The sequence below is a fragment of the Myotis lucifugus genome, unplaced genomic scaffold (genome assembly GCF_000147115.1).
Source record: "Myotis lucifugus unplaced genomic scaffold, Myoluc2.0 scaffold_42, whole genome shotgun sequence".
Classification (NCBI taxonomy): domain Eukaryota; kingdom Metazoa; phylum Chordata; class Mammalia; order Chiroptera; family Vespertilionidae; genus Myotis; species Myotis lucifugus.
In genome coordinates, this window is record NW_005871090.1 from 4993135 (window position 1) to 5005973 (window position 12839).

General features: G+C 37.5%; 1 protein-coding gene across 1 annotated transcript in view; it reads left to right on the top strand.

Annotated features, from left to right (window-relative positions):
- Nucleotides 1-12839, top strand: part of MACROD2 (MACRO domain containing 2) — a 1891634-nt gene that overhangs the window by 667384 nt on the left and 1211411 nt on the right. The window lies entirely within an intron of this gene.

Genomic DNA, 12839 nt, shown 5'->3' on the forward strand with positions numbered 1-12839 from the left:
AAGATGCGGAGACAAAAAAACATGACAGAAATGGAGGATATGGAGCTAAGAATCGCAATTTTGAGGGCTTGCAATAAACTTGAGCAGAGCCTCACGAAAACTAATGAGACCCTCGATGCTACGATAAAGAAATTAGAAAGTAAGCATACACGGACGGAAATAAAGAATATTATACCCAATAGCAGACCAGAGGAGCACAAGAATCAAACCAAAGATTTGAAATTCAAAGAAGCAAAAAACACCCAACTGGAAAAGCAAAATGAAAAAAGAATCCGAAAGTGTGAAGATAGTGTAAGGAGCCTCTGGGACAGCTTCAAGCGGACTAATATCAGAATTATAGGAGTGCCAGAAGATGAGAGACAGCAAGATATTGAAAACCTATTTGAAGAAATAATGGCAGAAAACTTCCCCCACCTGGTGAAAGAAATGGACTTACAGGTCCAAGAAGCGAAGAGAACCCCAAACAAAAGGAATCCAAAGAGGACCACACCAAGACACATCATAATTAAAATGCCAAGAGCAAAAGACAAAGAGAGAATCTTAAAAGCAGCAAGAGAAAGAGACTCAATTACCTACAAGGGAATACCCATACGACTGTCAGCTGATTTCTCAACAGAAACTTTGCAGGCCAGAAGGGAATGGCAAGAAATATTCAAAGTGAGGAATACCAAGAACCTACAACCAAGATTACTTTATCCAGCAAAGCTATCATTCAGAATTGAAGGTCAGATAAAGAGCTTCACAGATAAGGAAAAGCTAAAGGAGTTCATCACCACTAAACCAGTATTATACGAAATACTGAAAGGTATCCTTTAAGAAGAGGAAGAAGAAAAAGGTAAAGATACAAATTGTGAACAACAAACATGCATCTATCAACAAGTGAATCTAAGAATCAAGTGAATAAATAATCTGATGTACAGAATGAACTGGTGGTTATAATGAATCAGGGACATAGAAAGGGAATGGACTGACTATTCTTGGGGGGGAAAGGGGAATGGGAGATTCGGGAAGAGACTGGACAAAAATCGTGCACCTATGGATGAGGACAGTGGGTGGGGAGTGAGGGCGGAGGGTGGGGCGGGAACTGGAAGGAGGGGAGTTATGGGGGCGGGGGAAAGAGGAACAAATGTAATCTGAACAATAAAAATTTAATTAAAAAAAATAAATTAAAAAAAAATGAAAGACCAGCCGTGGGTTGTAGAGCAAATACTCCTGAAATATCACTAGGCAAAAATTACAAAATGGAAGCTGTCTTACTTCGGGCACATCATGAGATGGCCAGGTTCTTTGGAAAAGACAGTAATAGAAGGCAGCAGGAAAAGTGAAAGACCAAATATGAGATGAGCTGATTCCATAAAACAAGCCAGAGGCACAGATCTGAAGGAGCTGAGCAGGGCTGTTGAGGACAGGGCCTTGTGGGCATCACTCATTCACAGAGTCACCAACTCAGTGGCACGGAACACACAAATCTAAATCAATAATAGTGTGCAGAGGGTTCAAAGACAGATAAAACAGATAGTGGACAAAAGCTGCCTGTAATCTGAGGAGAGGCAATTCAAACTAAAATCTTTTTTTTTTAAAAAGTCATTTTATTATTTACGAGGAAGATTGGATTACATTTAAATGTTATTGTTAACTATACATGTTATATTTTCCAGAGTAACCACTAAAAGAAGTAAATGTATATCTCCAGAATAAGTTACAAACCCAGACATGCACTAATTGTACATCAAAAATAATGTCTTTTGTGATTGCAAAGCTATTTTCTATTCAGCACCTTGTAGGCCTTACTTAAATTCAACAAGAGAAATACAAGGAAAGTCACTGATCAGCCCTGGTGATCAAGGTCAACACTGAAGTTATAACTTTAACAGCACAAACGCTCCAATGGGATTAGCACATTAAAAGTAAGAGAACTTTGCTGGCCTACCTGGGAGGAAGCAGGGATATCCTAAGTTCATGTTCGATTATTCAAAAATTCAGATTTTCCATTATTATGGACATAATTAATTCTAATGAAAAGTCATTAGAATGTCCCTAGATCTACTTTTTCGGACAAGATCAACTGTTAGAAAACCTACCAGCCTTTCCAATGCCCCATATGGAGCTGACAGTCTATCTCTGCCTTGAATGACCTCAAAGGAGAGAGAACACTAACTGATACGACATTTATTTAGAAGAAATTAATTTTGGAACCTAACAGGATACTTTCATAATTCCTTGCTAAGAGTCTTTTAATAGACATCCGCTTTATATGTTTCTAATCCTTGTAAAATTTTCCTGATGATCTAAAGCAATAGTTTTTTAAGTGTGATGAGAGCATCTCTGGGGGTCCTATGGCCCTCTCAGGGGGTCTGTGATGTCAACATGATTCTCATAACAATACTGTGGCATTATTTGCCTTTTGTCCCTCTTGTTCTCTCACAGTGTATGGTATTTTCCAGATGCTCATGACAGGATGTCTTAACATATCGAATGCAGAAGCAGATTTGAGAATTCAGCTGTCTTCTTTTAAAGTAGACATTAAAGATATTAGCAAAAATTTTAGACCATGCCATTTTTTCACTAGATAGATTGGTTTTGAAAATATGGTTATTTTTTACAGTGCATGTTATTTATATTAATCTGTAATGGATTATTATTTTTAAATGAATTAAATATTTAAAAAACTGTTAATTTACAATACGGTAAATATCTCTGTATATAATACACAGAAACAAAAAGTCTAAGGTCTTTAATAATTTTTAAGAATGGAAAGTGATGCTTTGAATAGGTATGGGGTTCTTTTGACATGTTGGAGGGACTGTGACATAAGCCACTTTGTAACTTTCCTAGGTAGCAACATGCATTAGGAAAACTAAAGTGTGCATGTGTTTAGGTGGAGGTGATTCTGGTATTTCTTGGGCAAACTCTAAGTGCTATGTATTATCTGTAATCTTCTGTAGACCTTCTTTAGGTTAAATTAGAGCCCCAAATGTTTTCATAGCTCCAACCTTGAACTGTTGTTTTAAGATAGACACCAATAAACATTAAGGGTCTACTGGGAAGGCAGAGAGCATTTTCAGATTTATGAACAGGGGAAAAAAATCAATGCAGTCCCTAAGGCTGTGTAAGTCATGAGTAGCACAAGTAGTCTTATGCAAAGTTGACAATATCATGAAATATTAACCTTTGCTTTGGAATTTTACCAGAAATTAAAGTGGCATTATAAAGGAAAGTCAGTGTTTTAGCCTGTATCTCGGGAGGAATTTACATGTCTGCTTTGTTTTGTTACTTTATTTTGGCTGAGCTCTGGAAAGGCACCCCCTTCCCCAACCCCCCAAAACTTGGGTAACCTCACATTCTTCTGCTACTGGCTCATTCACTTTTTCTTCCCTTCAATCCTTGATTAAATCTTCTTGGTCCCTAGGAGTTCTTACTTCTTATACAGCAAAGCATGCACTTTGTCCTCTTGTTAAGGCATGAATTAATAAGCTTAACTCCTCTTTGAAGAATTGGTTGGAATGCTTTTTTGGTGGAAATTAATATGCAATTACCAAGTAAGACTGCCATTTCACCAAAGAGAAGAATAAAAGACACAGCCTTAGCTGCACTTGAGAATAATTGGAATCTAATTTTAGTTTGTATTCTACCACAATGGCTCAAGCTTTCAGGGAATAAAATTATGTCAACTTGCCTAGGAGAGTAAGTACAGATTTCCCCCTGCAGCATATTTATAACAAGACTGTTTAACACAAGGCTTTGAAAGAATGTGGGCTGAGTGATCCTTCTTGCACTGGACTTTGGAGTGTTGGACACATCCTATTGACCTATGAATTGTACAGTATTTGTCTTTCTTTGGCATTAAATAAATCCTCCAAAGGGCAATAAGTATAATACTTCCCCAAATTGCATCTTTAATACTTGGTAATATTCCTGCGATACTTTGCTGGGGCTGGAGGAAGGACTCATAGGAGGTGGTTCAGGCCATTGCCCTCAGGCAACCTTTTGGCTTACACAGGTTTTTCATCATACATAGTGCAGATAAATTGTGTTGTTTAACTGCATACTGAAAATATTTTGTGGGTAATGATAATTTATATGCCAGAGAAGTACTGTGCAGGAGGCGGGATAACTATTTGTAACAGTATGTGGAGAAGAATCATAGCACAGCTTAGAGGGTAAAGAGATTCAACTGCAGAAGTGAAATCTACACACAGATACGTCTCAAGAGAACTCGGATTCTGTGTTTGGCATCTGTATCTTGTTTTTGTTTCTGCAAGTCCTTGGAATAAGCAAGAGTTTACAGACACAGTTATAAAAATGCTTATTAGCTATAGATTTTTTTCAAACTGAAGTAAAATTATAAATAAAGCCAAGTTTATCTAAGGCTGATGTTGACCGCCATGCTGAAATAACTAACATTAACCTCTCCGGGCCTTAACTGCCCCTTTTTTGTTTTGAGGATAATCATGTCTACCCTGACTACTACACATAAACTTGTGAGAAAATATCAGATAATGTATGTGCAAGTGCTCCCCAAAATATTCTAATGTTATTAACTGAAAATATTATTATTAGCATCTTTAAACTGTCCTGTCCTCCAGTTATTTCTATCCTGGAACATTTTCTTAAAAATTGCTGCAGACTGTGAAAACACATCCCCTTAAAAAAACCTGGGTGAGACTGGTAAATATGTTATATTAACATTCACAGTAAACAACTGGCTAATACAGTCTTGTTAAATCGTCACCCAAAATCCAACTCTATTTTTTGGTTAATAACTTTGTAGAAAAGAAGTGTTATGCTAACACGTAGCCAGAACAGTCTTGGAAAAGATGACAAAGTTGGAGGGCTCACTTTTCAATATATATGGAAAAAATTGAGAGTCCAAAAATAGGTCCATAAATTTATGATCAATTGATTTTGACAAAGATTCTATTGTCCATTGTTCCACAATGACCATTGGCAAGATCATTGAATGGGGAAAGAATAGTCTCTTCAAAAAATAGTACTGGTACAATGGGGTAGCCACACGTAAAAGTCCGACAGTGGACCCTTAATTCATACCACATAATGAAGATTAAGTCAAAGTGGATTAAATACATAAGTAAAACTCTTAGAAAAGAAACATAGGGGTAAATATTCATAATGTTGGATTTTTTGCAGTAGATTTTTAGATGTAATATAAAAAGCAGAAGCACCAAAATAAAATAGATAAATTGAACATTATAAAAATTAAAAACTTTTGTGCCTCAAAGAACACTATCAAGAAGTGAAAAGAAAACCACAGAAAATATTTGTAACTCATATATATGAGTCTACTATCCAGATTATATAATGAGCTCTTACAACTTAACAACAACAAAGGGAAAAAAAAAACCCAAAAGTTGGATAAAGGGCTTGAATAGACATTTCTCAGAAGACTCAAATGGCAACAAACACATTAAAGGATACTCAACACCATTAGCCATTCATCCTTATAAGGATGGCCATAATAAATATTAAAAAGGGAAAATAACATTGTTGATGAGGATGTAGAGAAATTAAAACGCTTATATATTGCTGGTGGAATGTACAGTGTTCCTACTACTGAGGAAAACATTTTGTTGATTTCTCAATAAGTTAAATATAGAAGGACCATATGAACCAGCAATTTCACTCCTAGGTATATACCAAAAAGATTGGAAACAGGTGTTTGAACAAAAACTTGTGCACAAATGTTCACAGCAGTACTATTCACAATCACCAAAAGGTGAAAATAAGCCAACTATCCATCAACTGCTGAATAAATAGAGTGCTACATAGCTATCTAATGTAATAGTGTTCAGCCATAAAAAGGAATGAAGCACTGGTACATGCTACAACATGAATGGACTTTGAAAATATGTACAAAGTGAAGGAAGCCAGACACAAAAGGCTACATAAATGTATGACTCCATCTCTATATGAAGTATCCAGAATAGGACGATCCATAGAGACAGAAAACAAATTAGTGGTTGCCAGGGGCTGGTCTAGAGGGGAGAATAAAGAGTGACTGCTTAATGGGTATGGGATGTACTTTTGGGGTGATGATAATGTTCTAGAACTAGATAGTTGAGATGGTTGCACAATATTTGTGAATGTACTAAATATTATTAAAACTACACTACAGTGGTTAAAATGGTAAAAAAAAAAAAAAGAATCAATGAAGTGTTTTGCAACATTTTCAGGCAGTAACCAATCATACTTTATGTTATCTACATGAAATATTTCAACAAAAAATAATGATAGTTAATAATTGGTAATATTAGAATCACAGATAAAAATAGAGCATTCACTATGTGCAAGGTCCTATTCTAAGTATTTTGCATGGATTTGTTCATTTAATCATGACAACTCTGTGAAATAAGTGCTCTTCCTTTTTTTTAATATTAGGAAACTAAAAGACAGATGTTTAAGTGAGTTGCATAAGGTCACATACTTAATCAATGGTCACTAAGGGATTTGATTCCAATTGGACTATTTCCAAAACCAAAGCTCTTAGCCAAGACATATTGTCTCTGCAACAGAATATGGGGCCAAATAGATATTACTTGGGCCCAATTTCTGGTTAGAAGATGTTAGGAAAGTTATGCAGCAGAATCCCCGCTGTGTCCTTATAGCTTTCCATAGCTGGGGGAAAAGGGAATTTGTTTTGGAAAAACTGAAATCTCCTGGCACATGCTTGATGCTAACAAAGCAGGAGTACATACCAGGAGGTAACTTGTTTGTTTTATCGTTCCTCCAAGTATGTGTGGTTAATTTTACTTCCACTTCTCATAATAGTTCCTGAATAGGTTTTTCAGTTATTTGCAAGCTACTTTGATTTTCTCACAACTCTTTATTTATTTGTGTCCTTATCAAGTGCTGTTCTTTCATCTCTTGAATCAAAGTTGAAATGTAGGGATAAATGTGGTTACTTTTTGGATTTTAAGGGAGTATTTAAAAAGTAAATTTTCTGAAAGCTGCTTAGTCAAACTATAAGAGGCAAAATAGAATTCGAGTGATTTTTAAAAATTAAAAATTTAACTGATGTGAGCTATGTCTAAAGAGCTACGTCTAAAGGCTACTAACACACTCCTTTCTGACCATAAGAATAACTTCGGTTATAGAAAGGCAGTTTGTATTTGGTAACTGCTCTAATGAATCCTTTTTAAAATGGGTGCCTTTGATTATTTAATGCTAGTTAAAAATAAAACAAAACCCATCCCACCGATCAGTCTCTAGCCCAGTGATGGCGAACCTTTTGAGCTCGGCGTGTCAGCATTTTGAAAAACCCTAACTTAACTCTGATGCCGTGTCACACATAGAAATTTTTTGATATTTGCAACCATAGTAAAACAAAGACTTATATTTTTGATATTTATTTTATATATTTAAATGCCATTTAACAAAGAAAAATCAACCAAAAAAATGAGTTCGCGTGTCACCTCTGACACGCGTGTCATAGGTTCATCATCACTGCTCTAACCCTTTTACTCCCTTATTTTCCTGATCATCCTATATAATAAAAGGGTAATATGCAAATAGACCAAATGGCAGAACAGCTCAACAACCAATCAAAGTGTAATATGCTAATGATATGCTAAGGCTGCTCAACCGCTCGCTATGACGTGCACTGACCAGCAGGGGGCAGTCAACTGGTCAACCAGTCGTTTTGATGTGCACTGACCACCAGGGGGCAGATGCTCTGACCAGTAGGTTAGCTTGCTGCTGGGGTCCAGCTGATCGGGACTGAGCGAGATGGGCTGGACACACCCTGGGGCCCTCCTGCAGTCCCTCCTGGCCCGATAGTGTACCAGTCGTCCCTCAGCCTGGCCTGTGCCTTCTTGCAATCCGGGACCCCTTGGGGGATATTGGAGAGCTGGTTTCAGTTTGATCCCACAGTCCACTCCCCTTGGGAGGGCACCAGATGCAGGACTCATGGCTGGTGAGCCTCTTCCGATAGGAACTGATTGACTGTGAGCCCGCGGCAGGCACAGTGGGGCTTGGATGAGTGGAGCGGTAGGTAGGAGCTGCAGGCAGCGTTGGACTGCAGGTTTCAGCCCAATTCCTGCAGGCCACCCAGGAGGGACCCCACCCGTGCATGAATTCATGCACCGGGCCTCTAACTGAAATATAAGTGCCACGAGGATTGGAATTTATTCCTTTCTGTGTCATCAGGACCTAGAAAAATACTTAGCCATTTGATACATTTTGAGTGAGTGAATGAATGAATGAATGAGTGAGTGAAGGAATCAGTCTACTTTTTATTTCCTTGATTCTGTTATTTCTGTAAAAACTAGAAGTACTTTAAATGAAAATATCTACTCAAACCATTTCCAAGTAAAAATTATAAGGAAAATAATGAAATAAAAATATTTACAAATAACCTTAATATTGAACATGCTGCTGGAAAACAAAAAGGAGATTAATAATACTTCAATAGAAAGGTAAGCAAAGGATAGAAATAATTCATTTGCTAAAATGAAATAGAATAATTAATAAACATATGAAAATATTCACTTTTAAAATTATTTGTAAAATATACAAATTGAATCAATAGCAGATAGCACTTTTTCACCTATAAATTTTAAAAAACCTTTAAAATAATCCCAGCTGTTGTGGCTCAGTGGTTGAGCATTGACCTATAAACCAGAAGATGAAGGCTGGATTCCAGTTCAGGGCACTTGCCTGGGTTGCAGGCTTGATCCCCAGTGTGGGGCATGTAGGAGGCAGCCGATCAATGATTTTCTCTCATCATTGATGTTTCTATCTCTCTCCCTCTCCTTCCTCTCTGAAATCAATAAAAATACATTTTAAAAAATCATAATATTCAATTCTATGGAGGAATGATTCAGTTAGACATATCAATGAATTTAGCAGGAGACAAGTAAAATCCACAAAGTTCATAACACATAGAAAGGGTGCCAAAAGTATTTGAGATTGGACATGAGCTGCAGGGGCGAATTTAGGGAAGAAACCCAATGAGTTCCAAAAGGAGCACATGATAGTGGAAAGTTATGCCTCCCCTCCCCACCTTTACATGGAACTAAGGTGAGCAATTCTATTTCCAGGAATTTATTTGGTATAACTGATAATCAGGTGATAAGCCCTAGTATAACCTACACATTGTTAAATATTTTGAATATCAATCTGAATGAAAGACATATTTGCATACATGTGAAATAATATATGGAAAATATGAATCACTACTGCAAATTTTTTCAAGAGCAAAATATTGAAATAAAGCTAAATACCAATTAATAAAGGGCCAGTTAAATAAATTTTGCTAAATTATGGTACACCTATACAATGTAATGCTATGCAATCTATATATATAAAGAACCAGGGTCGTAACGTCCAAAACGACTGAACAGATGACCAAACACAGGAAGTCAGTTTTGCAGTCAGTGCTTGGTCGCCGCGGTGACCCAGCACTGACTGCTGCTCTGTGAGCAATGTGGTGACCCAGCACTGACTACCAAGGGGGCGGCGGGTCAGGCCTGGAGAGAGGCCCGGAGAGAAAAGCAGGGTCTGATCCACAGCCTCCGTGGCAGCTGTTGATCGGCCCTTGCCTCTCTTTCTCTCCAGGCCTCGCCAGCGGCCACAGGGGCTGCTGATCAGCCCCGCCTCTCTGATCAGGCCCGGAGATAGGCCTGGAGACGCTGAATGGCATAGAAACCAACCAATCAAAACCAAATCTGCGTGAACTGCGAGGAGCCAATGGCTGCCTAGGAGGCAGAGCTTTTGACACTGACTGGCATAGAAACTGACCAATCAGAACCTAATCTGGGTGAACTGTGAAGACAGAACCTAAGGTGGGGGCTGAAGAGGGGTTTTAAGGGCAACAGCTGTTTGGTGTAAGGTGTAAGAAAGCGGTTCAATTTTTTAATGACCGGTTTGACAGTATAGTGCATATGGCTGGCTATCAGTCTAGATACAGGGATTATGTATTTTTGTCTGCCAAGAGCATCTCCTCCTGCTGAAAAAGGCTCCCCCCCCCTCCCCGCCCATTTAAGCAATCCTATCCTATACAATCTATACTAATTAAAGGGTAATATGCTAATTAGACCGGGTCGACTGGCCATCTTCTGGACATCCAACTTCCTTCCGGACAAAGCCATTGTGGTGGGGTCAAGGTAGAGGCAGTTAGTGACAATCAGGCCGGCAGGGGAGGGCAGTTGGGGGTGATATCAGGCTGGCAGGGGAGGGAAGTAAGGGGAGATCAGGCAGGCAGAGACAGGGGTGATCAGGCAGGCAGGCAGGCAGAGACAGGGGTGATCAGGCAGGCAGGCAGGTGAGCGGTTAGGAGCCAACGGTCCCAGATTGTGAGAGGGTGCAGGCTGGGCTGAGGGAACCCTCCCCTCATGCGCAAATTTCATGCACCAGGCTACTAGTTATAAATAAAAGAATGAAAAATCTCATTAAGTACCAATATAGAAATAACTACAAAATATATTATTAAATGGAAAAAGAAAATATAGCAATGAATATATTATATGCTACCCTTTACAGAAAGCAGGGGTAAAGTTATTATTTATGTTCATATTTACTTATATATTCATAAATAAAATCTAAAAGACTATATACGTTAATAACCATGTTGCCTGTAGAGTAGATGAGGTGGGGAATGAGTAAATAAGAACAAGGATGAAAGGAAGATATTTTTATAGTTTATTTATTTATTTATATTATATTGATATAAAATCAACTGGTGAGACAAACAAATGTATTAATTACTCAAAAATTAAATAAATAAAAAAGCTAGGAAAAGTGGGATTTGTAGAAAATGCATGTTTTCAGGTTGAAGAAAATAATATTATTTGTCATAAGGGTATTTAGGTTAAAAGATAATTAATGATATATATAAATATGATAAATATGTATATTTATTGCCAGATACATACTGATTAATTATTGTGATACAAACATTGCGATACATACACACAATGAAATGTCATCAGGAATTAAAATGATCTTATAAAATAATAGCAAAAGATATGGAAATATATTCATAGTCTGTTTTCAATGGGTGGGAGTGTATTGGAGAGAATCAAGTGAGATAATGCAAAGTAGGATTCCATATCCATAAAATAAAAGGTTATATAGCTGTATACAAGCTTACTAACATATATAGAGAAAGAACTAGAAGGCTACTTACTAAGTTGTAAATCTTTGCCATGGTTATTGGAACTTATGGTAGGGTGTACAAATAATGTTAGAGCATTCCCTGATAGTAATTTAAATTAATATTAGTTCTCTCAAGGAGGTGGGATGATAGGTAATGTTGTTTTTTATTATCATCTCTAGTCTCTAAAGGTCTTCTAATAAATACTTTAATTACAGAAACAAAAGCAAACAAAAAGAAAACCCTTCAACATTTATTTCAAACTTTGAATGGGCCATGTACTATATAGTTTCTTAAACTTCTCAAAACTACACAAGGCAGTTTTTGTTAACCATTTGTGTGTGTTATATGCCCTTGAGTTGGCCCCGACTTCTCACGACGCTATGAACGGGCGATGTCCACAACATTCTGTCCTCAGCAGCCCTGCTCAGCGCAGGTAGACATATGCCTCTGTCTCGTTCTATGGAGTCAATCATCTTGTATTTTGGAGTCCTCTCATATTATGGAGTAAATCCAGTTCATATTAATCACCTTACAGATGGAAAATCTGAGGTTCGGAATGATTGTGTCATTTACCTAATACTGCACAGCTAGTGTCAGATGCAAACCCAGGTCTGTCTCCATCCAACACTGATTTCTTGATCACCCCGCTAAGTAATTAAAGGAAACCCTGCTTGCAATTGAAAACATCTTTTCCACTGGCTTTCTTTTTAAGTGGCAAATCTTTGCCATGGTGATCAGAACGTGTGGTAGGGTGTACAAATAATGTTAGAGCATTCCCTGATAGTAATTTAAATTAAACAGTCATGTACGTGTAAATTATTTCATTTTTTTTACAGTAGATAAAATATGTTAATTTGTGTAAATGGTCTTCTGGGTGCAGATGCTCACACTGAATGCAGGCTCATCTTAAAAGCCCCCTGTCTTCCATTTGAAGCTTCTTTTACATGCATAGTTTATTTTTCTAATGCTGTCTCAATGTAGGAATCATTTTAAGGAGGCATTTGTGGCTAAATGAAAGAAAAAAACCAGCTCTCTTGGCTTTGGTAAATATTAATGAGCCAGCGGAAAACCTTGTTACTGAAGTGCTGCGCTCTTTGAGATTTTCCTGCCATCTTGGCCCTTTGTGGGCCCTGCTCCCGGGCTGCCGATTAGCATGCTGGTATGTGTGCTATTGTGAGTTCCACGGCAGACCCTTGTGTGTGCTGACAGAAGGCTCACCTTGGTCTATTATCAGCAATGTCTAGGCATCTTAATGATGTTTTGGATTCAAGCAAGGAAAAAACAAATCATTCAGAAATAATTAATCTGATTTATTCATTTCAAAGCTTCATCACCAAATGCACAGTGTTCCTTTCTGGTCATGTATATGTTGTCATCACAATAACAGAGTGAAATCTAATTTATATTAATTTTTGAGTGAGAAGAAGCACAGAATTTGAATAGTCAATATTCACTCATGTAATATATGTACAAAATGATTGCACCACACGTAGAATTTGATTTAGGCACTCTATTTTATTTTAGAAAATGTATTGTGTTCAACCATCCAAACACTTTAAAAAAAATAATTTTACTGTTTATACCACGGTCACATGCAAATTGGTACAACTGTTCCATGACAGAGAGAACAAACAGAGACCTGTCATGCAAGGTAAATTAAGGGAAGGCTTTCCTAGAGCTGGAGAAGTACCACAGAAACACAGGATGGCTGCACCTATCTCAGACA